This window comes from Tamandua tetradactyla, chromosome 12 (genome assembly GCF_023851605.1).
Source record: "Tamandua tetradactyla isolate mTamTet1 chromosome 12, mTamTet1.pri, whole genome shotgun sequence".
In the NCBI taxonomy this organism is placed as follows: Eukaryota; Metazoa; Chordata; class Mammalia; order Pilosa; family Myrmecophagidae; genus Tamandua; species Tamandua tetradactyla.
The window spans coordinates 83830660-83857357 of record NC_135338.1 but is presented as its reverse complement, the minus strand read 5'-3'; the positions used below and the strand labels follow the sequence as shown (position 1 = coordinate 83857357).

Sequence of the window (26698 nt, the reverse complement as noted above, 5' to 3'; positions counted from 1 at the left end):
GGTTGAGTGTGCTCCTGGTTTTCACGCCAGCCCCAGGGAATGGCAGCAGGGGCCCGAGGGCTGAGGGCAGAGGGGTTGTCCTCCAAATCCCCAAAGGCTCATCTGGTCAGGGATGTCCACAGGACAGGCATGAGAGTACTTAGCTGGAGCCCTTCTCTCTCGGCCAAGGCCAGGTGCAGCTTCTCCAGAGCTTCTGTCCTTTGTGTCCAGAAAGGCCAAGCCATGGAGAGGCCACCCAAGGACCCTCTGTCTGTTTATGCATGCCTGAGAGCCAGAGATGCTGGGGCTGGACCCAGAGCCCTTTCCCTGCTCCCATCCAGGCCCAATCCCTACCTGCCCAGTCTGCCTCCCTTTCTGCACCTCCACCCTACCCAGAAGCCTGACGGTGGCTTGTGAGGGGATTTCAGCCCCTTTAGAACTTCTTCTGCTTTATTGTTATATTGCATTTTTTATGGCCCAGACAAGTCCAGCAGGAAAGCATTAGCTCAGCATTTCTGCACGGGCTGCACAGCCAAGCCGGTTACAGAACTGTCCTCCTGGGACGGCAGCTGCCCGCCCATGCGGCCGCCTCCGCAAGGCCTGCCCTCCCAGGGGCTGCCAAAGTGACCCGCCCAGTCCGGCCGAGTCCAGCTCTGTGCGTGGGGCCTCCCTGGCTGCTGGTGGGTGCCAGGCCCTGGCAGTCCCTGCGAGCAGTATCCTTGGAGGAATGCTAGGTCCCCAAGATCCCATCAAAATGGAGCGTGAGGAGCAATCGGCCAGTGGGGAGCCCACAGATGTGCATGAGCTCCAGCTCCAGCTGCTGGGCTCAGGCCTCCGCCTTCCTACCTCTAAAGTCAAGCTGATGACCATAGCAGCAGACATTTATACATAACACTGCCTCCATGCCAGCGTCTCGGTTTAAGCACTTAGGGTCTTTCTCACACTGGTACGGTGACTTGTGGACTAACAGCATCTCTATTTTAACAGAAGGGGAAACAGAGGTGCAGAGAGGGACACTCCAGGTTTTCCTGAGGATCCAGGCTTGGATGTGTCAAGCCTCCAGCAGGGTGCTGGGACCTAACAGAGGCCAGAGTTGGGGGTAGTTGGGGAGAGCCACCGTTATTTGCCCCATCATTCCAGCCCCACCCTGCACCTCCCACCCCCAGTCCTGCACTAGTGCTGACCAGAAAATGAAACAGACCAAACAGCTCAAACATTGGATGATGTCTTCCCAGCCCCATGGCCCCACTGCATCCTCTTCCCCACTCTGGTGGTCCTTCTAGAGGCCCTGGACCATGTCCATCCAGCTCTGTGGCCTCTCAGCCTTGCTTCTCTCTGGTTCACCTACTGTGATCAGAGGCTCGCCAGGACAGAGGCTCCCCTCCAAGTCCACTTGCGCTTTCCCATTCCTCTGGGAGGTCAACCCCTTTGATTTGCAGGCATCAGTTGAATGCTTGAGTTTTAGTGAAGTCACTTTCATTGAACTGCAATAATTTGGAATTTTCAAAAAGCATCAAAGTCAATAAAGGATAGATCTATTTTTCATCTACCCAGGACAGTAGCCCTATTTGAAACACTGCATTGATGGAGCAAGGTTCCCATCCGCTCACTGATGCTGCCCCCGCCTCCAAGGACTGATGGAAAAATCATTGCTTCTTTCCCCATTGGCTGAAAGTAATTGGACCAGAGATGGACATGGAGCACTAGCTGGACCAATCAGAGGCTTCCTCAGGATTTTCAACTTGGGACCAGAGAGACCTTCAGTTCTCCTCTGTTAGGAAAGTAGGGAGATACGTGTGGCCACTGCTGCCAGGGTCCCCGGGCTGTGCCCTGCGGAGGAGGCCTGTCTAAGAAAAAACAGGCTTCGGGGGGGATAGGAGAGTCCAGGTAGTGGTCAACGAGTCCTCGTGCCATCTTGTTGATATGGAAAAAAGAAACTCCTAACAAAAGGAGCATCCATAAAGTTAAAAATGGCACAGGAAAAGTGGATCTTCTTCAGTATTGCTTCATGGAAAAGTGATCATGAAGTAGATGAAATTATTGTGATGGAATTAACTCTAGAAAATAGTTTCTTCTCCAAAGTAATCAATATTGAAGCAATTTTAGCTAATAGCTTTATTTTCATAGGCACAGAATCAAAAAGCCCTCAGGGTTCAGACAGATTCAGGATGTTCTAAATTCAGTTAAATAAAACTATCTTCCTCCCTATCCATTACCACCGCACCCTCCTTCTGAGCACTTTAGCACATTTTTACAAACATTTAATATGCAAATAACACTTTCTCTTAATTATTTTTTTTGGAGGGTGCATGGGTCAGGAATCAAACCCATGTCTCCTGCATGGCAGGTGAGCATTCTACCACTGAACCACCCATGCACCCTACTTAACTATTTTTTAAAGCAATTCTTTATGTAAGACTTCAAGTTATATTGATCTTGAAAGCAATCAAATTGCAACTACTTTTCAAATGTTCTAGAATTCTAAATCCTCTCTTCATGCTTGCCTCCCCCAATTTGGCCAGCTTCCCGAGATTTCCTTATATGAAATTAGGTTAATAATATCTACACTATCACAACTACGCATGTCAATCCAGAACTTACATGAACAGGCATTTCATGCCCATATTGAGGACCCACCCTTCCAGGCCTGTGCCATGCCAGACTGAGGAACCAGCTTGGGTATACAGAGAGGGCACCCCAACCTAGCCCTCTGAGCATGATGCATTGGCACCTCTACTCATTCTGGCCAGAGGAGCGGGGAGGTTCAAGGTCAGGTTGTCATGTGTCAAGCTGGGTTGTCTAAAGTATCTGCTAGGCAAGGAGGGATGTGGGCTACTAATTCAGCAAACAGGCAGACTTCCAACCCCCCTCCCTGACCATCCCCACAAATGACTTTTAATAAGGGCCCACAGTGAGCTACCATGGCTTTTGTCCTGGGCTTAGTTCAAGAGAGAAAAGCTCATTCAGAGGGAAGCATGGGCATCACTAGCCCAAGTGGCAGAGCAGCTTATACAGCAGCCTGGACCTGTCATAGAGCCTCCTCTTGCTCTGGTCCCCATTCAAAACTAGCAGCTTTTCTTGTCACTTGGTAAATGGGCTGGAGTAACACACTCAAAATGAGGATTTGTCTCTGAAATTCAAGAGGCCAACTAGGTATTGTGCCTCTCTTTCAGTTGTGGGGGGGAGAAGGGAGGTAGAGGTATATGCAACAGCTTAACCTTCACTTTAGAAGAGATATCCCTATATGCCCCACACCACTGAATAACTAGATGTTCCACTGAGGTAGAAGGCCTCTGTATTTTTGTTGGATTTATCTCCTAACCTCTGACATGTAAATACCTTGCCAATAAGTCTAAAGTAGTTGCTATTTCTTGTTCCTTAGGTCCAATCAACATGATATCATAAATATAATGGACCAGTGTGATGTTTTGTGGGAGGGAGAAATGATCAAGATCCCTGAGGACAAGATTATGACATAGGGCTGGAGAGTTGATATACCTCTGATATAGGACAGTGAAGGTATACTGCTGGCCTTGCCAGCTGAAAGCAAACCATTTCTGTGGTCCTTACTATTAGCAATTCAGAAAAAAACATTTTCCAGGCACTAGGAGAGGCATTGATCTGCTCAAGTAATGATATCATCTCTGGTACAGAAGCTGCAACTGGATGACCATGTGATTTTCTTTTCCACCATTATCCTTCTATATCATTCTGTTTTCTGCACAGGTCAAATAGAAGAGTTGAATGGGGTATCTGGTGGGAATCACCATCCCTGCAGCCTCCAAGTCCATGATGGTGGCACTAATCTCTACAATTCCTCCAGGAATCTGGTATTGCCTTTGATTAACTATTTTTCTAGGTAAGGGGAGTTCTAGTGGCTTCTACTTGGCCTTTCCTACCATAATAGCCCTCACTCCATGAGTCAGGGAACCAATGTGGAGATTCTGCCAGTGATAGGTATGTGTATCACAATTATACATTCTGGAACTGGAGAAATAACTACAGAATGGGTCTTGGTACCCACTGGACACAGTGTGAGACTGACCTGAGCTAACACTTCATCTGTCACCTGACCTCCATTAGCCCCTACTCTGAATAGTGAACCACAGTGATATTTTGGGTCTCCCAGAATTAATGTAATTAATTAATTGCTGAGCCCATGTATTAGTTGGGGTTCTCTAGAGAAACAGACTCAACAGGAAACACTCACAAATATAAAATTTATAAAAGTGTCTCACGTGACCATGGGAACACAGAGTCCAAAATCCGCAGGGCAGGCTGTGAAGCTGACGATTCTTATGAAGAGTCTGGATGAGCTCCACAGGAGAGTCTCGCCAGCCAAAGCAAGAAGAAGAGACTGTCTTTTCTGAATCTTCCTTAAAAGACTTCCAGTGATTAGATTAAGCATCACTCATTGGAGAAGACACTCCCCTTGGCTGATTATAAATGGAATCAGCTGTGGATGTAGCTGGCATGATCATGATTTAATTCTATGAAATATCTTCATCGCAACAGACAGGCCAGCACTGGCCCAACCAGACAAACAGGTACCACCACCTGGCCAAGTTGACATATGAACCTGACCATGACAGTCCACACCCCATGTCAACTTGGCACCTATACATATCACCTTAAATTATACCTAATTTCTAAATAAAAAGCAATAAAACACATTTTTTCTTTCAACTAACAATACTCAACTGTCCTGCATATAACTGGAAACACATTAAATCTCTCCAGAATAGGGTTCAAGTCCTTGGGTAGCAGTCATTCTTAAACTTTATATCTTGCAACTTAAATAGTATAACATGAACAAAACAGCATTACAGTCCTTGTTTCTGAAACTGATCACGTGTCGTAGTTCATATTTATCACTACCTTCTTCCACTACCCATTCCATGTCTTTATCCTCAGTAAGCACTTCAGCTGGCGTGGTTCTTTGCCTGGTGGGGTGACCCAAACCCTCATTCCTGAAGTTTCAGAGCCATTGGTAGTCCTGCCTGGATTGGGTTGTTGCAGTTTTCCATTGATTTTAATCACAGGACATGGTAGTACTAAACGATGCCCTAGGGGATCCCCTATATTCCAAGAAAACGCTTCTTTACCTCCACTGTGTAGTTGCAGTCCTATTTCCCCCGATAGTCAGGGTCAATCACCCCAGCCAATAATGTAATCCCCTTCTTGGGTAGTTGATCCAGGGGCATGAATAGACCAAAGTGACCAGATGGCAGTCTTAGATTCCAGTTCAATGGAATCGTTGTTTCTCCTGGTGGAAGCACTCCCCTTTTTGGAACTAAAACCTGTAGACCAGCAGAGCTCAGGGTCGCAGGGATAGGAAGCAAAAATTTTCCTAGTGGATCACTAAGGGTAATAGTGAGTGGTACCAGTCCCATTCCCACCCCTTAGCTCCTGGACACATGGATCCTGGCTATGGGAGAAACAGCACCATACAGCGGACGCTGATTCAGAGCATATACAGCTTCCTGGAGAACATTATCTCAGCCCTTCAAGGTATTGCCACCTAGTTGGCATCATAATTGAGTTTTCAAAAGGCCATTCCACTGTTCTATCAATCCAGCTGCTTCTGGATGATGGGGAACATGGTAAGACCAGAGAATTCCATGAACATGTGCCTATTCCCACACTTCGTTAGCTGTGAAGTGTGTTCCTTGATCAGAAGCAATGCTGTGTGGAATACCATAACGATGGATAAGGCATTCTGTAAGTCCACGGATGGTAGTTTGGCAGAAGCATTGTGTGCAGGGAAAGCAAACCCATATCCAGAGTATGTGTCTATTCCAGTTAGAACAAATCACTGCCCCTTCCATGAAGGGAGTGGTCCAATGTAATCAACCTGTCACCATGTAGCTGGCTGGTCACCTCGGGGAATGGTGCCATATCAGGGGCTGAGTGTGGGTCTCTGATCCTGGCAGATTGAGCACTCAGCAGTAGCTGTAGCCAAGTCAGCCTTGGTGAGTGGAAATCTGTGTTGCTGAGCCCATGCATAACCTCCATCCCTATCACCATGACCACTTTGTTCATGAGCCCATTGGGCAATGACAGGAGTTGCTGGGAAAAGAGGCTGACTGGTATCCACAGAACGGGTCATCTTACCCACTTGATTATTAGAACCTTCCTCTGCTGAAACCACCCTCTGTTGTGCATTCACATGGGACACAAATATGTTCATGTTTTTAGCCCACTCAGAAAGGTCTATTCACATACTTCTTCCCCAGACCTCTTTGTCACCAATTTTCCAATTATGGTCTTTCCAAGTCCCTGACCATCCAGCCAAACCATTAGCAACAGCCCATGAGTCAGTATACAAACGCACCTCTGGCCAGTTCTCCTTCAAGCAAAATGAACAACCAGGAGCACTGCTCAAAGTTCTGCCCACTTGGAGGATTTCCCCTCACCACTGTCCTTCAAGTCCTTTACACCAGAAAGGAGTTGTAGTGCTGCAGCTGTCCACTTTCAGGTGGTACCTGCATATCGTGCTGAACCATCTGTAAACCAGGTCCAAGTTTTCTCTTCCTCAGTCAATTCACTGTAAGGAACTCCCCAAGAGGCCAAAGCACTGGTCTGGGAAAGAGAAGGTAATGTGGCAGGAGTGGAGACCATGGGCATTTGGGCCACTTCCTCACGTAACTTACTTGTGCCTTCAGGACCTGCTCTGGCCCTATCTTCTATATACCATTTCCATTTTATAATAGAATGCTGGTGCACATGCCCAACTCTATGGCTTGGTGGGTCAGGCAACACCCAGCTCATGATAGGCAACTCAGTTCTCATGGTAACTTGGTGGCCCTTGGTTAAGCATTCAGTCTCTACCAAGGCCCAGTAGTAGGCCAAAAGCTGTTTCTCAAAAGGAGAGTAGTTATCTGCAGCAGATGGTAAGGCTTTACTCCAAAATCCTAAGGGTCTGCATTGTGATTCTCCTATAGGGGCCTGTCCAAGCCTCCAAATAGCATCTCTATTTGCACTGACACTCCAGCACCATTAGATCTGCTGGATTATATGGCCCAAGTGGCAGAGCGGCTTAGCAGCTTTTCTGGTCACTCAATAAATGGGCCGGAGTAGCACACCCAAATGAGGAATATGTTGTTGCCAAAATCCAAACAGACAAATTAAACATTGTGTCTCTTTTTTGGTCACAGGAGGGGCCAGATGCAGCAACTTATCCTTCACCTTAGGAGGGATAGCTCAACATGCCCCACACCACTGGACACCTAGAAATTTCACTGAGGTGGAAGGCCCCTGCATTTTTGTTGGATTTATCTCCCATCCTCTTACTGGTAAATGCCTTACCAGTAAGTCTAGAGTAGTTGCTACTTTTTGCTCACTAGGTGCAATCAACATGATATCATCAATGTAATGGACCAGCATGATGTCCTGTGGGAGGGAGAAAGAATCAAGTTCCCTGCAGACAAGATTATGACATAGGGCTGGAGAGCTTATATACCCCTGAGGTAGGACAGTGAAAGTATATTGCTGACCTTGCCAGCTTAAAGCAAAGTGCTTCTGGTGGTCCTTACTAACAGCTATTGAGAAAAAAGCATTTGCCAGATCAAGAGCTGAATACCAGGTACCAGGGGATGCATTGATTTGCTCAAGCAATAATACCACATCTGGAACAGCAGCTGCAATTGGAGTTACCACCTGGTTGAGCTTACAATAATCCACTGTCATCCTCCAAGACCTATCTGTTTTCTGCACAGGCCAAATAGGAGAGTTGAATGGGGATGTGGTGGGAATCACCACCCCTGCTTCCTTCAAGTCCTTAAGGGTGGCAGTAATCTCTGCAATCCCTCCAGGAATCCGGTATTGCTTCTGATTTACTATTTTGCTCAGTAGGGGCAGTTCTAGTGGCTTCCACTTGGCCTTTCCCACCGTAATAGCCCTCTCTGCATGAGTTAGAGAGCCAATGTGGGGATTCTGCCAGTTGCTCAATATGTCTATTCCAATTATACATTCTGGAACTGGGGAAATAACTACAGAATTGGTCCAGGGGCCCACTGGACCCACTGTGAGACAGAACTGACAGAACTGAGCTAAAACTCCATTGATCACCTGGCCTCCATAAGCCCCCACTCTGATTGGTGGACCAGAGTGACCTTTTGGGTCCCCTGGAATTAATGTCACAGTATCTAATAATCCCCGAAGTATCTGATCATTTCCTTTTCCCCAGTGTACAGTTACCCTGGTAAAAGGCCATTGATCTCCTTGGGGAAGGCTTGGAGGAAGATTAACAGTATAAATTTGTGGCAGTGTAACAGAGTTCTTCCCCAAAGGGACCTGGCCTCCCCTTCATTCAAGGGGCTCGGGGTCTGTAAACAGTCTCAAGTCTGGAAATTGATTAAGGGGCCATGACTCTGTGTTTTAGTAATTCAGGTTAGACTTCTGTTCACTTGACCTAGAACTCTTTTGTTTTTACAGCTCAAACAAGAATTTAGTAGACTGCCCATCTATTGTATTTCTAGGTACCCCATGATTTACTAGGCAATGCCACAAATCTCTGCAAGTCATATAATTTTAACTCCTGCTTTGAGTTTGCTGTCTATTATAATAACCATGTCTACCCTGTCTTTGGCGATTAAGTGCTTCCACCTGGCTTCTGCCAACTCAGGATCCCATCATCCCCATTGTGTTTAAGGATTCTGGCTCAGTGACAACAGTTCCTACAGTAATATCTGACCTACAGATAATTGCAACTACAGAGCTCTTCAGGGATGATGGCTCTTGTCTCACAAATTTATTTCTCACTGTTCTGGTAAAAGGCGCATCTTCCGGACATTCCTGGGGTGTAAGAGCAGGCTTTGCCTGATAAATCCACTCTAACATTCCAATTTCTGTAAGCCTCTAGATCCCTTCATCTACATTATACCAGGGCAATTCTGGCATTTCAACCTCAGGTAATGTTGGCCACCTTTTGATCCATGTTTCAACCAACCATCCAAACTGTTAATACTTTTTCTAACCCCTTGAACTATAACATGGAATGCAGAATCTCTGCTTAGTGAGCCCACATCAATAAATTCAGCTTAATCCAGCCTTATATTCCTCCCACCATTATCCCACACCCTTAAAAGCCATTGCCACACATATTCCCCTAATTTCTATCTGTATAAATTGGAAAACTCACACGGTTCTTTCGGAGTATAACATACCTCCCCATGTAAGATACTTTGTACCTCACCTTTAGGGGACTGTTGGGACTTTAGTCTCGTTATAGGTCTGGAAGAAATGAAGGGTGGTGGGGGTGGGTCATAAAAAGAATTAGAAATATCTTCCAAGCCATTTGCTTCAGGACATTCATTTGCAGTTTCATCTGGTGAAACAGGATTAATCATTCTAGGGCTGATCCTTTCAGGAGGAGGTTGGGTGGCCAACTCCTCAAGGCAGGCTGGAGGTGGGGTGGCTATGTCCTCAGGGCAGACTATTACAGGGTTATCTAGAGAAGATTCAGCATGACCTAGGGTTTCAACCTCACCCCCGACATCATTATCAATCCATATGTCACCATCACATTTTTCAGGGTCCCACTACTTTCCAATCAATGCCCTCACTTTAATGGCAGACACCATGCAACATTGAGATTTCAGTTTACATTGTATTTAAGTTGATTTTCAGAGATCTCAAGTCTATGACTACAGGAAATAAGATTTTCCTTCAGGATACTCATAGAAACTTCTACATCTATCAGCGCCTAAGCGTCTCATTTGAATCCTTAAGCCCATCCCTTTCACTCTTTAATGTATCCAGTGTATCTATCAACAACTAACCAACATCTCTATACCTCTTATTTCCACAAAACTCCATAAAGGTGTCAAAAATATTATCCCCCAGAGACTGGCTTTGTACAAGCGAAGCATTAGGAGAATTGAATGGTGATATTTTTGACTATTCCTTTTGCCAACTCACTCCATGGATTGGGAGTGTCATTCTGATTATGGGAATCAGAGTCGTTAGTGCCACTGAATTCAGTCAGAGTAGAAAACCATTCATAAAAACCCATTTTTAAGATTCTGTTTCTTAAGAACCACTCCTGGTACCAAGTTGTATTTTCTAGGGTTCTCTAGAGAAACAGAATCAACAGGAAACCCTCACAAATACAAACTTTATAAAAGGGTTTCACATAACTGTGGGAACACAGAGTCCAAAATCTGCAGCATAGGGTGTTAAGTCAACAATTCCAGTGGAGGGCCTGGATGAACTCCACAGGAGAGTTTCACCAGCCAAAGCAGGAAGAAGAGCCTGTCTCTTCCAAAGAAGGCGTCCGGTGATTAGACTAAGCATCACTCATTGGAGAAGACACTCCCCTTGGCTGGGATTATACATGGAATCAGCTGTGGATGCAGCTGTCGTGATCATGATTTAATTCTATGACATGTCCTCATCACAACAAACAGGCCAGCACTTGCCCAACCAGACAAACAGGTACCACCACTTGGCCAAGTTGACACATTAACCTGACCATGGCAACCCATGTCTACTTATCCTCAAAATGCCTGGCCATGTTTTTTCCCTGGTGCACAGATACTCTGCTAAAGGCTGTAGATTTCTTTGGGGAAGGCTAGGAGGAAGATTAGCGGTATAAATATTTGGCAGTGTAGCAAAATTCTTCCCCAAGGGAACCTATTCTTCCCTTCACTCAAGGGTCTCTGGGTCTACAAACTGTCTCAAATCTGGGAATTTATTAATGGTCTAGGACTCTATTTTTGTAATTCAAGTTAGATTTTTATTCACTTGACCTAGAACTTTTCTCCTTATACAGATCAAGTAAGAATGTAGTAGAGTACACATCTATTTTATTTCTTGGTACCCCATGATCTACTAGCCAAAACTATTGATCTCTGTAATTCTATTCCAATTACTGCTTTGAGTCTACTGCCCATTGTGGCAGCCATGCCCACCTTGTCTTTGGCAATTAAGTGCTACCACTTGGCTCTTCCCTAGCCTGGATACAATCAATGACAGCAGTTCCCACAGTAATATCTGAGCAGCTATAGAGCGCTCCAGGGAGATGGAGTTAGTCTCAGAAATTTGTTCCTCACAGTCCTGATGAAAGGTATGTCCTCTGGACATTTCTGGAGTGGGTAAGCAGGTCTTACACAATAAATCCATTCTAACATTTTACTCTCTCTAAACCTTTGGATCCCTCATCTGCATTATATGAGGGCAATTCTGCCATTTTGACCTCAGGCAATGTAGGCCACCTCCTGTCCACGTTTCAGCCAAAGACCCAAACAAACTCTTAGAGCCCTTTCTAACCTCTCAAGATATAACACTGAATCCAGAACTCCTTAGTGGGCCTATATCAATAAGTTCAGCCTGATCAAATTTTGTATTCCTTCTACCATTTTCCCACAGCCTTAATGTCCATTCCCACATGTATCTCCCTGACTTCTGTCCATATAATTTGGAAAAATTATGAAGTTCTATTAGAATGTAACCCACCTCCTCATGTGTCACACTTTGTATCTCAGCTTTTGGGTCCTGTTGGATCTTCAGTCTAGTTATAGGTCTGGAAGAAAGGGAGGGTACTGTGGTTGGGTGAAAAGAAGAACTAGAAGTGTCTTGCAAACCAGCTACCCAGGACATTCCCTTACAGTTTTATTTGATGAAACAAGAATAATCTCTTCAGACAGAGATGTGAGGGTTGTTTGCTCAGGGGAGGTGTTTACAGGTTTATCAGGCATAGCAGGGTTAATCTATTCAGGTGAAGGTTGGATGATAGATTCCTTCCAGAAAACCAGATGTTGGAAATCTGATTCCCTGAGGCAAAGAAGTGAGGTTTATCTGGCAAAGACTTAGCAAAATCTAGGGTTTCAACGTCCCACCACCATCATTATCAACCCATATGTTCTCATTCCTATTTTCTGGGTCCCGTTCCTTTCCAATCAATCCTCTTACTTTAACAGAAGACACCCTGCAAGGTTGGAAATTTAGTTTACATTGTAATCTGCTACTCGCACAATGAAACTCTGGGTCTGTTTTTCATAAATCTCAAGTCTGTGGCTACAGTAAATAAGATTTTCTTTCAGGGCACACATAGGAACTTTCACATCCTTCATGTGGCACTTAAGTTGTGAATTTGAAGAGTTTGCTTGTCCCTTGCTTTCATAACTGTATCCAGCATATTTATGAAAAAAGCAGCCAACATCACTCTACCTTGCAACTCCACAAAACTCTGTTAAGATGTCAAAACACTCTTACCTAGAGCCTTCCTTCATATAAACACTTTAGTAGTCATATCCAGTGGTTTTTCACATATCTCTATTACCAACTCATGCCATGGACTATCAGTGTCATCTTGATTATTGGAAATAGAATCATTAGTGCCTTTGAATCTAATCAGATTAGAGAACCAATTCCAAAGACCTCATCACCAATTCAGAAACCTTATCCTTAAGATTTTGTTTCTTAAGAACCACTCCTGGTACTGCAGCTATATTAGTCAGGGTTCTTTAGGGAAACAGAACTGACAACAGATATGTGTTATTCTGAGATTTTTTAATAAGAATTGTCCCATGTGACTGCATGGATGGGCAAGTCCAAATTCTGTAGGGCAGGATGCAAGCTGGGAACTCTGATGAAGGTTTTCAATAAATTCCCCAGAAGATTGATGGCTCAAGTAGAGATGGAAACTCTCTTCCAACTACCGAAATCATTTCACCTTTTAAAGCCTTTAACTGATTGGATGAGACCTCTCTCACTATTGAAGGCAATCTCCTCAGTTGATTGTAGATGCAATCAACTATAGATGCTGTATTACTCTGCTAAATGCTGCCAGAATGCAATGTATCAGAAATGGAACAGCTTTTATAAAGGGAAATTATTAAGTTACACGTTTGCCATTCTAAGGCCATAAAAATGCCCAAACTAAGGCATCCAGAGAAAGATACATTGACGCAAGGAAGGTCGATGTCTGTCACATGAGGAGGCACGTGGCTCATGTCTCCTGGTCCTTGTACCTGGTTAAATTGCTTCCAGCTTCTGATGCCAGTGGTTTCCTCTCTAAGCATTGTGAGACTTTACTTAGCTCCTCCAGGACACAATTCTGGGTTCTTGCTTGCTTAGTATCTAATGGTGACATTAGCACATGGTGACATCTGCTGGACTTCATATCTCCAAACATCCATCCCTGGGAGTCTGCTCTCTCTCTGTCTGTACTACAAACATCTTCAAATGTCTGCATCTCTGTTGGTTCTGAGCTTTCTCCAAAATGTTTCCTCTTTTAACAGTAAACTAATCAAGACCAATCTGGAATGGCAGTTACATTTCCATCTAATCAAAAGGTTACACCCACAATTGGGTATGTCACATCCCCATGGAAGCAATCTAATAAAAGTTTCCACCCTAAACAGTAGGGTGGAACCCTACAAGATTGAATTAGGAAAGATAATTTGGCTTTTCTGGGGTGCAAAACAATTTTAAACCCACACAGATGCAATCAATTTACTGATTATTTAAGTGCACGAAATATCCTTAGTTTAACAATCAGGCCAGCGCCTGCTTGACCAGACAACTGGAAACATCACCTGGCCAAGTTAACATGTGAACTTCACTATCAGACCAGGCTTCCAGTAGCCATCTGATGAGATGTGGATCTCAAACACTGGAAGAGCCAGATAGATCTCAGATCAGAGATGGGCTTTAAGTCCTTCGGGCTTCAAGTCCTGCAGGCTCCTACTTGAGACCTGGGAACTAAGAAGCAGCCAAGGACCTCAAGTCAGTGAAATGGCCAAGCCACACTTCCAGCAAGGGCAAGAGGCTGTCCCTGGGGTGAGTTCCCTGTAGCACTGGGAGTGAGGACAGGGGAGCAGAGGCAGCTGCCCTTGGAGTGGGGAGGCCCTACTGAGACCTTATCAGCCACACCCCATTGTATGTTTACTCACCACGTATCCCATTAGACAGCCATGTCCTGACGCCAGCTCATTCCTGATCTCCAGAGACTGCTGTTAAAATTTTAGAAGATTTGTGAGCTGGTTGTAAAGCACAGCTATTATTAAACATTAAACCATAAACTTACAATTAAGCTTTATTAAAAGCAAAGGTAATAAATTCTTGAAATTCATCACTTCCTAATCATTTTACTATTAATGATACTCTTGAGTTTATGTCAATTTGCGATCTATCAGATGGAAATACTGTATAATGTGTGCTACTACACCTCTCTTCTCAACTCCATTACCTTAGTTTCCCAGCTGCTATGACAAATACCATACAATGGGTTGGTTTAAACAATGGGAATTTATTGATTCACAGTTTTGAGACAAGAAGTCCAGAATTGAAGCATCAGCAACATGACACTTTTCTCCCCAAAGTCTGTAAATTCTAGTACTGGCTGCTGGTGTTCCTTGGAGTTCTTTGGTGTGTATCCCTGCCTTGAATCACATAGTGAAGTTCTTTCCTTTCTCTTCTTGCTTCCATTGACTTCCAGCTTCTAGATCCTCCCTGTGGCTTTCTCTCTCTATGTCTGAATTCATTCTACTTATGAAGGACTCTAGTCATATGGATAACCCATCATCATCAATTGGGCCACACAGTAACTAAAATAACATCTTCAAGAGGTCCTATTGATAATGGATTCACAACCACAAGAATGCAGATTAAGATTTACAGTGTGTCTAAATTGGGGTACATGATTCAATCCAGGACAGTTAATGATGTCAAATTGGTAGCTTGAAATCAGCCAGACTGGTAATATTTACACCATAGAAATGGGAAAACCCTACAAATCAGGGAGTGCTAGTTGTTAAACATTTTTTTTTAATCCAGGGGCACTAGTTGTCAAACATTTAGTACGAGTATCTGTTTCACTCATCACATTGCCCCACATGTGAGAGGTCCCCAATATATAGCTCAAATATGTCAATATGTATTTAATAAACAAGGTAAAGCCCTGCCATTTTATGTCTCTCATGCTCCCCAAACTTTCTAGGACAGTTCTGATGAAATATTCTACCCTGAAGTCAGACTCCAGAACTCAGTTTATGTTTCAGAGCTGATGTCAACCTCACTAAAGCCACTTTGAGAAGAGAGGGTGATTTACAAACATTTTATTCACTCTCTACCCTCATTCCTATACTACCAGTTACTCCTTTCTACTTTAATTTCACATTTAATACCTGAAATTTAGGTCATCGGTATCCTACCTTATCTTCTTATTTGCAGACATCAAGATTTCATGCTAAAACTTTGAGAGGAAAGAACCATACAGTGAGTTCCAGGTTCATACTTGAAAAGACATACAATTACCACTACTACTAAAACCCTCAAACCTTAAAATGTACATTAAAATACACAATTTAGACCTCGATATCCAACTGACTCATAAACCACGCAGCTGGTGACCCCTCCTCGCTCTTGAGCTAATTACATTAAAAATACATATACTAGAAGATGGCTGGTCTCTCCAAGAAGCAAACCTTGCACACTTCCTCTCCCCAGGCTTAAGGCTCACTTAGCCGCATAAAGCATATAAAAACCCCATTTGGAGAACTACTCTTTTCCCATGTGCCTCTTCACTCAGTGTAATTTAAGAAATGTACAATTGATCTTTGGAAGTCAAAATTGGTGCAAAAAAGAAAGGTTGATATATGCAGTTGGGTTGAAGGATGAGCTGTCCAACCCAAAGGAAAGTCTGCAGCCTAAATAGCCATCAGGAATTGGTGGGGGGTGGTAATTAGAAAGAAGGATGTAAAAATGTTAACTATGCTTATCCCAAAGTGGTAAGATTTTGGATTTTTGGGGTTTTGTTTTTTAAATTTTCTCCCTTTGAGTTCTCCGAATTTTCCAAATGTTCTATGATGAACACATACAGTATTTCTTTTGTGATAAGGATGGGGCATATATTGGATCTGCTCATGAAAACACCCAAATGTCCCAGCACAGGGGCCTCTCAGAGGAGAGGGGAGACACCATCATGTCCCCCTTTAAAAAGCAAGCAAATGACGTTCATTTGTAAATCAACCCTATGTTACTTGCTTAACCATGAGGGCACTAAGGGAAAAGCAAAATGGCAATCCAGATACGAGTCTTTATAAAAATGGCATTTTTGACTTCTGGAGAAGATGGGGGCTTAGTAAGACGCGCGAGTCTTAGTTCCTCCTCCAGAACAGCTACTAGGGAAGGAGAAACAATACAGAACAGCTCCTGGAGCCACGACAGAGACCAAGAAGACAGCGCACCCCATTCTGGAACGGCTGGCTGGCTGGGAGAACCCGCTCTGGTGAGATCGCCAAGGGGCGTGGGCTTCCCCGGGCCGGGCCAGGGTGGCAGGCAGCTGGAGTCCCTCCCTCCCCCCTTCCCGGGCCGGCTGGGAGAATTGGACAGGCGGCCCCTCAAGCCGCGGCAGCTGGCGCCCCCCCCCTCAAGCGCAGCCCCCCGGACCAGCTGGGAGAATTGGATCGGAGATCCCCAAGCCATGGAGAACGGTGACCGGGGTCCCTTCCAAACACGTGGCTTCCCGGTCCGGCTGGGAACGGTGGATAGGCACTCCCCCAAGCCGCAGCGGCTGGCACCCCCCACCACGCTTGGTGCCCCGGGCCGGCTGGATAATTTGGACAGGTGCTCCCCCAAGCCGTGGAGGCCGGCGACCCTCCCCGCACGTGGATCCCCGGGCCGGCTGGGAGATTCGGATTGGCACTCCCCCAAGCCGCTTCGGCTGGCGACACCCCCCTACAGCAAGAGTTTTCCAAAGTTAAAGGAGCCACAGCATCTTTTACTGGTGGGACCCGCAGACAGATGAGTGCCACGAGCGCCACCTACTGGGCAGGATAAGAAAAACAGAGCCCAGAGATTTCACAGAAAAATCTTTCAACCTGCTGGGTCTCACACCCAGGGAAATCTGATTAAATGCCCAGATGCCAGCAGAAGATAACGGATCACGCTCAGAAAATTGAAAATATGGTGCAGTCAAAGGAACAAACCAATAGTTCAAATGAGATACAGGAGCTGAGACAACTAATGCTGAATATACGAACAGAAATGGAAAACCTCTTCAAAAACCAAATCGATAAATTGAGGGAGGACATGAAGAAGACATGGGCTGAACAAAAAGAAGAAATAGAAAAACTGAAAAAACAAATCACAGAACTTATGGGAGTGAAGGACAAAGTAGAAAAGCTGGAAAAAACAATGGATACCTACAATGGTAGATTTAAAGAGACAGAAGCTAGAATTAGTGATTTGGAGGATGGAACATCTGAATTCCAAAAAGAAACAGAAACTATCGGGAAAAGAATGGAAAAATTTGAGCAGGGGATCAGGGAACTGAATGACAATATGAAGCGCACAAATATACGTGTTGTGGGTGTCCCAGAAGGAGAAGAGAAGGGAAAAGGAGGAGAAAAACTAATGGAAGAAATTATCACTGAAAATTTCCCAACTCTTATGAAAGACCTAAAATTACAGATCCAAGAAGTGCAGCGCACCCCAAAGAGATTAGACCCAAATAGGCGTTCTCCAAGACACTTACTAGTTAGAATGTCAGAGGTCAAAGAGAAAGAGAGGATCTTGAAAGCAGCAAGAGAAAAACAATCCATCACATACAAGGGAAACCCAATAAGACTATGTGTAGATTTCTCAGCAGAAACCATGGAAGCTAGAAGACAGTGGGATGATATATTTAAGTTACTAAAAGAGAAAAACTGCCAGCCAAGACTCCTATATCCAGCAAAATTGTCCTTCAAAAATGAGGGAGAAATTAAAACATACTCAGACAAACAGTCACTGAGAGAATTTGTGACCAAGAGACCAGCTCTGCAAGAAATACTAAAGGAAGCACTAGAGTCAGATACAAAAAGACAGAAGAGAGAGGCATGGAGAAAAGTGTAGAAAGAAGGAAAGTCAGATATAATATATATAATACAAAAGGCAAAATGGTGGAGGAAAATATTATCCAAACAGTAATAACTCTAAATGTTAATGGACTGAATTCCCCAATCAAAAGACATAGACTGGCAGAATGGATTAAAAAACAGGATCCTTCTATATGCTGTCTACAGGAAACACATCTTAGACCCAAAGATAAATATAGGTTGAAAGTGAAAGGTTGGGAAAAGATATTTCATGCAAATAACAACCAGAAAAGAGCAGGAGTGGCTATACTAATATCCAACAAATTAGACTTCAAATGTAAAACAGTTAAAAGAGACAAAGAAGGACACTATCTACTAATAAAAGGAACAATTAAACAAGAAGACATAACAATCATAAATATTTATGCACTGAACCAGAATGCCCCAAAATACGTGAGGAATACACCACAAACACTGAAAAGGGAAATAGACACATACACCATAATAGTTGGAGACTTCAATTCACCACTCTCATCAATGGACAGAACATCTAGACAGAGGATCAATAAAGAAATAGAGAATCTGAATATTACTATAAATGAGCTAGACTTAACAGACATTTATAGGACATTACATCCCACAACAGCAGGATATACCTTTTTCTCAAGTGCTCATGGATCATTCTCAAAGATAGACCATATGCTGGGTCACAAAGCAAGTCCTAACAAATTTAAAAAGATTGAAATCATACACAACCCTTTCTCGGATCATAAAGGAATGAAGTTGGAAATCAATAATAGGCGGAGTGCCAGAAAATTCACAAATACGTGGAGGGTCAACAACACACTCTTAAACAACGAGTGGGTCAAAGAAGAAATTGCAAGAGAAATTAGTAAATACCTCGAGGCAAATGAAAATGAAAACACAACATATCAAAACCTATGGGACGCAGCAAAGGCAGTGCTAAGAGGGAAATTTATTGCCCTAAATGCCTATATCAGAAAAGAAGAAAAGGCAAAAATTCAGGAATTAACTGTCCACTTGGAAGAACTGGAGAAAGAACAGCAAACTAACCCCAAAGCAAGCAAAAGGAAAGAAATAACAAAGATTAGAGCAGAAATAAATGAAATTGAAAACATGAAAACAATAGAGAAAATTAATAAGACCAGAAGTTGGTTCTATGAGAAAATCAATAAGATTGATGGGCCCTTAGCAAGATTGACAAAAAGAAGAAGCGAGAGGATGCAAATAAATAAGATCAGAAATGGAAGAGGAGACATAACCACTGACCTCACAGAAATAAAGGAGGTAATAACAGGATACTATGAACAACTTTACGCTAATAGATACAACAATTTAGATGAAATGGACGGGTTCCTGGAAAGACATGAACAACCAACTTTGACTCAAGAAGACATAGATGACCTCAACAAACCAATCACAAGTAAAGAAATTGAATCAGTCATTCAAAAGCTTCCTAAAAAGAAAAGTCCAGGACCAGACGGCTTCACATGTGAATTCTATCAAACATTCCAGAAAGAATTAGTACCAACTCTCCTCAAACTCTTCAAAAAAATCGAAGTGGAGGGAAAGCTACCTAATTCATTCTATGAAGCCAACATCACCCTCATACCAAAACCAGGCAAAGATACTACAAAAAAAGAAAACTACAGACCAATCTCTCTAATGAATATAGATGCAAAAATCCTCAACAAAATTCTAGCAAATCGTATTCAACAACACATTAAAAGAATTATACATCATGACCAAGTAGGATTCATCCCAGGTATGCAAGGATGGTTCAACATAAGAAAATCAATTAATGTAATACACCATATCAACAAATCAAAGCAGAAAAATCACATGATCATCTCAATTGATGCAGAGAAGGCATTTGACAAGATTCAACATCCTTTCCTGTTGAAAACACTTCAAAAAATAGGAATACAAGGGAACTTCCTTAAAATGATAGAGGGAATATATGAAAAACCCATAGCTAATATCATCCTCAATGGGGAAAAATTGAAAACTTTCCCCCTAAGATCAGGAACAAGACAAGGATGTCCATTATCACCACTATTATTCAACATCGTGTTGCAGGTTCTAGCCAGAGCAATTAGACAAGAAAAAGAAACACAAGGCATCAAAATTGGAAAGGAAGAAGTAAAACTATCACTGTTTGCAGATGATATGATACTATACGTTGAAAACCCGGAAAAATCCACAACAAAACTACTAGAGCTAATAAACGAGTACAGCAAAGTAGCAGGTTACAAGATCAACATTCAAAAATCTGTAGCATTTCTATACACTAGTAATGAACAAGCAGAGGGGGAAATCAAGAAACGAATCCCATTTACAATTGCAACTAAAAGAATAAAATACACAGGAATAAATTTAACTAAAGAGACAAAAAACCTATACAAAGAAAACTACAAAAAAATGTTAAAAGAAATTACAGAAGACCTAAATAGATGGAAGGGCATACCGTGTTCATGGATTGGAAGACTAAATATAGTTAAGATGTCAATCCTACCTAAATTGATTTACAGATTCAATGCAATACCAATCAAAATCCCAACAACTTATTTTTCAGAAATGGAAAAACCAATAAGCAAATTTATCTGGAAGGGCAGGGTGCCCCGAATTGCTAAAAGTATCTTGAGAAAAAAAAAAAATGAAGCTGGAGGTCTCACGCTGCTGGACTTCAAGGCATATTATGAAGCCACAGTGGTCAAAACAGCATGATATTGGCATAAAGATAGATATATCGACCAATGGAATCGAATAGAGTGCTCAGATATAGACCCTCTCATCTATGGACATTTGATCTTTGATAAGACAGTCAAGCCAACTCACCTGGGACAGAACAGTCTCTTCAATAAATGATGCCTAGAGAACTGGATATCCATATGCAAAAGAATGAAAGAAGACCCGTATCTCACACCCTATACAAAAGTTAACTCAAAATGGATCAAGATATAAACATTAGGTCTAAGACCATAAAACAGTTAGAGGAAATTGTAGGGAGATATCTTATGAAACTTACAATTGGAGGCAGTTTTATGGACCTTAAACCTAAAGCAAGAGCACTGAAGAAATAAATAAATAAATGGAAGCTCCTCAAAATTAAACACTTTTGTGCATCAAAGAACTTCATCAAGAAAGTAGAAAGACAGCCTACACAATGGGAGACAATATTTGGAAATGACATATCAGATAAAGGTCTAGTATCCAGAGTTTATAAACAGATTGTTCAACTCAACAACAAAAAGACAGCCAACCCAATTACAAAATGGAAAAAAGACTTGAACAGACACCTATCAGAAGAGGAAATACAAATGGCCAAAAGGCACATGAAGAGATGCTCAATGTCCCTGGCCATTAGAGAAATGCAAATCAAAACCACAATGAGATATCATCTCACACCACCAGAATGGCCATTATCAACAAAACAGAAAATGACAAGTGCTGGAGAGGATGCGGAGAAAGAGGCACACTTATCCACTGTTGGTGGGAATGTCAAATGGTGTGACTACTGTGGAAGGCAGTTTGGCGGTTCCTCAAAAAACTGAATATAGAATTGCCATATGGCCCAGCAATACCATTGCTAGGTATCTACTCAAAGGACTTAAGGGCAAAGACACAAACGGACATTTGCACACCAATGTTTATAGCAGCGTTATTTACAATTGCAAAGAGATGGAAACAGCCAAAATGTCCATCAACAGACGAGTGGCTAAACAAACTGTGGTATATACATACGATGGAATATTATGCAGCTTTAAGACAGAATAAACTTATGAAGCATGTAATAACATGGATGGACCTAGAGAACATTATGCTGAGTGAGTCTAGCCAAAACCTAAAGGACAAATACCGTATGGTCCCACTGATGTGAACCGACATTCGAGAATAAACTTGGAATATGTCATTGGTAACAGAGTCCAGCAGGAGTTAGAAACAGGGTAAGATAATGGGTAATTGGAGCTGAAGGGATACAGACTGTGCAACAGGACTAGATACAAAAACTCAAAAATGGACAGCACAATAATACCTAATTGTAAAGTAATCATGTTAAAACACTGAATGAAGCTGCATCTGAGCTATAGGTTTTTTTTTGTTTGTCTGTTCGTTTGTTTGTTTGTGTCTTTTTTTTTTACTATTATTATTATTTTTATTTTTTTCTCTATATTAACATTCCATATCTTTTTCTGTTGTTTTGCTAGTTCTTTTCCTAAATTGATGCAAATGTACTAAGAAATGATGATCATGTATCTATGTGATGATGTTAAGAATTACTGATTGCATATGTAGAATGGAATGATTTCTAAATGTTGTGTTAATTTCTTTTTTCTTTAATTAATAAAAAAATGGCATTTTTAAAAACCTGAATTGACCTAATTTATTTTCAAAATAAGAGTCGGTACATGTTTTCAGCTTATCGTTATACAGAAGACATTTTATAAAGTAATGTGATAGACTTCCGTTTCAACCTCATATAAAACTTCACAGCACAGGAAAGTGTTTGCTGTTAAGTATGAAGGTAGCTAGAACCAGCCAGTCTTTTAAGTTTAGGGAAGACTATTTTTGCTATCCCCTCCTAAAAAAATAGTTGGCAGATTCCTTAACTACCGAGATTATAAAAATCACCTCGTATCCACTTTTTGCCCTTCAATACATTTTAATATCTATACTGCATCAATTAATGCTAGTAGAAAAAAGAATTCGTAATAAGAACCTAAAAACTTTTTAGGTAGCACAATGATTTAAAAGCAACTGGGAAAAGCTCCCTCAAAATATTTTTGCATGTGATTTTCTGTCCGTTGCCACAATAACAACTAAAAAGTTATTATACCCTAAAAACAAGCTAAAGGAAAATATTTCACTCTTCCTTTGAAAACACCATTTCTTTACTCTTAGAGAGGGAAAAACTTTAAATGTTAGGGGAAGTAGAAGAATGTTTCTTAAGTTAAAGGATCAACTTTATGTCAGTTGCACAAATATCTACTTTAGGAAAAAAAAGTCAATATGTTGACTCAAAAGATTCTAAAATACTTCATCATTACAAGAAAACTGTGATTTCAAGTTAAAAAAGAGTAATCTTAAAAAAGATCTAAATCTACCCATTAGCCTGTTCTGTTATGCTTTCACTAAATCCATAATTAGTAACGAGAAATTAGGCAATACGTCTTTTTCCAGCATTTGGTCAAATTAGCTAGCAAACCCTGAGCAAACCATGCAATCCTCCAAGTTTCAAGATCTTTGTCCTATCAGATGAGAGCACTAGACTAACCTCCCTCTCATACCCTTTTCAACCTACAAATTTATAGGGAATTGTCAATTTACATAATCCTTTTGAGAATGACGTGCTTCATCTCAATGTATTTTCCAGATCAATAAAAGTACCCCATTTAGAGGGTAAAGCTATATTTTTAACATTCATAATTTTACTTTACAATTTATTCCAAAGGTTTTTCCCCATCACCTTAGAAGACCATGAGATCTGACTACTACACCATCTCTAAACTTCATCCTCTCTCAGGCTTAGCAGTTGATGGGAGTGACCAGGAAACCTGGTTTGCTGGCTCTAATTCTTTGCAACTCTAGGCCAAACTCTTGAGTCTCAAAACAAGGATAAAACCACATGTCCTTGGGTGGACCACAGTGACTCAGCAGGTAGTGTTCTCGCCTGCCATGCCAGAGACCCGGGTTCAATTCCCAGTGTTTGCCCACGCAAAAAAAACCCCAAACAAACAAACAGTAAAAAAACACGCCGCTTGTCCTGTCTCTCATTGTTTTAATGATCAACAGAGTTATCATATTTCAAAGTTCTGTAAATACAAATGCAAAGGATTGTCGTGATAAACTCAAGTTCTCCTGATAACAAAGTCTGGATATTTCTATAAAGTAGTATGTTCTTTGTCAGTAGTTAGGGTTCTGATCTTTGATCTCACCTATTTTCCTATAGTCATTTTGTTCTAATTCTAATTTGCTGCTTTGTCTTTTAATTGTACTAGAACTGAGAATTAGTTTGTTTCTCTTAGAGCCTAGAAATCTAACCTTTAAATAGGTAGACACCAAAACCCAAAGAACTCTCTGTTGCATTAGCAAATATGGTATGACTATTCATGTTTAAATAATGGTATCCTAACTAAGCTAGGCATCAGACTCGCTGAGGAAGATTTTTTTAAACTGTAGTTCCTAGAGATTCTGATTCAGTATGTCTTGGAAAAACTGGAAAAACTCTTATTTCTCCAAAGCTCTCCCATGTAATTTCAATAATCGATTAGTTTGGTACTCATGACTTTGCTCTCCATTTCTTTCCTAGAATTTTAGTAGTACCTAGTTTGTTTTCCTATAAATGTTTCCCCTTGTATTAATCAAACACAATTAAGTAGATTGCCCATAACCCTGGTTTAGACCCACAGAAACCTGTTCATTACGTTCTTTTGCGAGAAAATTTTAAAATGATAAAACAATTTTGGAGCTAAGATGATGCATGTAGATGTTGACAAGAGGCAGCTTCTGTACTTATAAAACAATTCTTTTCTGCTTTACTTGTAGCTGGTTAGATACATGAAGACCATATTATTACAGTTGTCATGTGAAATTAAAGATGGTGGAACTCCTCCAAATAACAAAAAGATGGCTAAGCCAGCTGTTTTGGTTTGCTAAAGCTGCTGGAATGCAATATAGCAGAAACAGGTTGGCTTTTACAATGGGATTTATTAACTTACGATTTACAGCTCTCGGGCCATGAAAAAATGTCCAATGCAAGGCATCAGCAAGGTGATACCTGGACTCTGAAGAAAGGCTGCCAGCATCTGAGACACCTGTCATTGGGAAGGCACATGGCTCGCATCTGCTGGTCCTTTTCTCCTGGATTTCATTGCTTTCAGCTCTTGGCTTCAGTGGCTTCCTTTTTCAGTTTCTGTGGATGTGTCTTTGTCTCTCAGCTTCTCTGAGTTCTTATCCTCTCACAATATAAGGATTAAGAACCACCTTTAATGGGCTGAGTCACATGTCAATTGAAATAACCTAACCGAAAGGTCCCACCCACAATAGGTCTGCACTCACAGGAATGGATCAAAAGAACATGGCCTTTTCTGGGGTAGATAACAGCTCCAAACCACCATATCAGCTCATCAATATTATTAAGAAAATGTTTCTAGCAGAAATAAGTGAAAAGTATTTTTAAAAACCACACAACTTCCTAAAGAAACCCAAAGACTTCCACACTTCTGAAGTCAAACAAAAAGGAAAGCTGACCAAAATACAGTTGTTCAAGTATATGTTCAATGAACTGTAAAAATAAAAGTTTAATTCTTTAGGAGGTTTAACAGGCATAAACGGAGTTCATTTTCCATTTAATCTACCCAAATAGTTAATTGTGAAAATGACGTGAAATATTTGGCAAAATGTAGCTCTGAACACCTTCCCTCCCAAATTTAATACAAAAAAAACACAAAACACATTTTAGATTTTTGTGTGCTCAGGGTAAATAGCTGGGCACCATGGAACGTTGTCATGTCCTTTGGCTCTCTGCTCAGGACACACCCATTGCCAGCCTCATGGTTGGTGTTGTAAAGCTTCCACGAAGCTTTGTTGTATCCCAAGAATCTTTCTATTGATTCCATCAACAAAGCTTTAAAGTAGATAACCGTATCTGTCCCACAACACTTAGAGAGAATATAGCTTTAGATTTCTTTGGCCAGGGCCACTGCTTGTAATGTCTCAATATGAGGCCAGGGTGCAGAGGAGTACGTGTGGTTGAAGAGAATGCCACGCCTCCATGGTCGCTCATCTTTACAACCTACTCCTCACCATCTAGAGCGATGTAAACCTGAGCGGGAGGCAAGCCCCTTTGTTGGCAGCATGGTGTTCCAGAGTGGCTCTCGGGGCCTTCATTGAAAAGTTCAAACACCAGGTGATAGAGATAGAATGGGACATACACCACTTGAATTGGCTATCCTGGTGATTCTGCATTTAATTCTTCAAGTTCTAGTTCAGGAGAGTTAATGTAATACAAACCCCATAGATGACCAGCATTTTCATGGTCATTTTTAATAACGAACTACATCACAGTTTGGATTTATGTTTTCGATGAGAAAGACTTCCTTTGCCTTTTCCACCAAATAATAAATAATGTTGATTAACATTCTAATTGAAATGTGACTCATGTAGAAACAATCCAAAAAGTACTGAACATTCTGGCCAGAGCCTTCCTCATATTCAATCACACCCTGGGCCACGATGAGGATGATGTCATCACGTTGGTTTCCCATTCATTATCACAATATCTGTAAATTCATAAATAGCTTTAGCACCTTTAGCACTTTTGCTCTTAAAATCCAGAAGCTCCTGAAGACTCTGGATATACCAGCTTTGTACCAATGGAACTGATGGCATCTGAGAAGATTATCTGGAAGAGATAATGTCTTTCATTATATTTGCCAATCAAACAGGCAACTCTTGCTGTAGCAGTATAAATGAGGACTTTTCACAAGCATTCATGGATCAGTTGAGGCTGTGAGAATGTCCAAATCAAAGCATCATTAAAGCAATGCTTTCTTCCTTTAGTCTGGCTGCCAGCTATCCTTGGCTCCTCCGCCATGTGGCAAGGCACATGGCAGCATCTGCTGGTCTCTCCCTTCACTTCTGGGTTTTGTTGATTTCTGCTTCTTGCTGTGGCTTTCTCCAAAAATTGCACTTCGAATGGTAGTAAAATATTTGGGGGGGGAGGGGGTTGTGATGGTTCAACCAGAAATTGAACCCAGGTCCCCCACAATGCAGGCAAGCGTTATTTACACAACTCAAGCATTCCCACATTCATCCTCCACCAAGGGCGCCTGGCCCTTTATATCCACTGTGTACTGCTGGTTACCAATCTAATAGCTATTCTATTTTTCTTC

The 26698-nt window shown here is 41.9% G+C and overlaps 1 pseudogene; it reads right to left on the bottom strand.

The window, feature by feature from the left end:
* Positions 1-1030: 1030 nt before the first annotated feature.
* On the bottom strand, positions 1031-26300 carry LOC143651469 (pyruvate dehydrogenase (acetyl-transferring) kinase isozyme 1, mitochondrial pseudogene; annotated as a pseudogene).
* Positions 26301-26698: the final 398 nt, after the last annotated feature.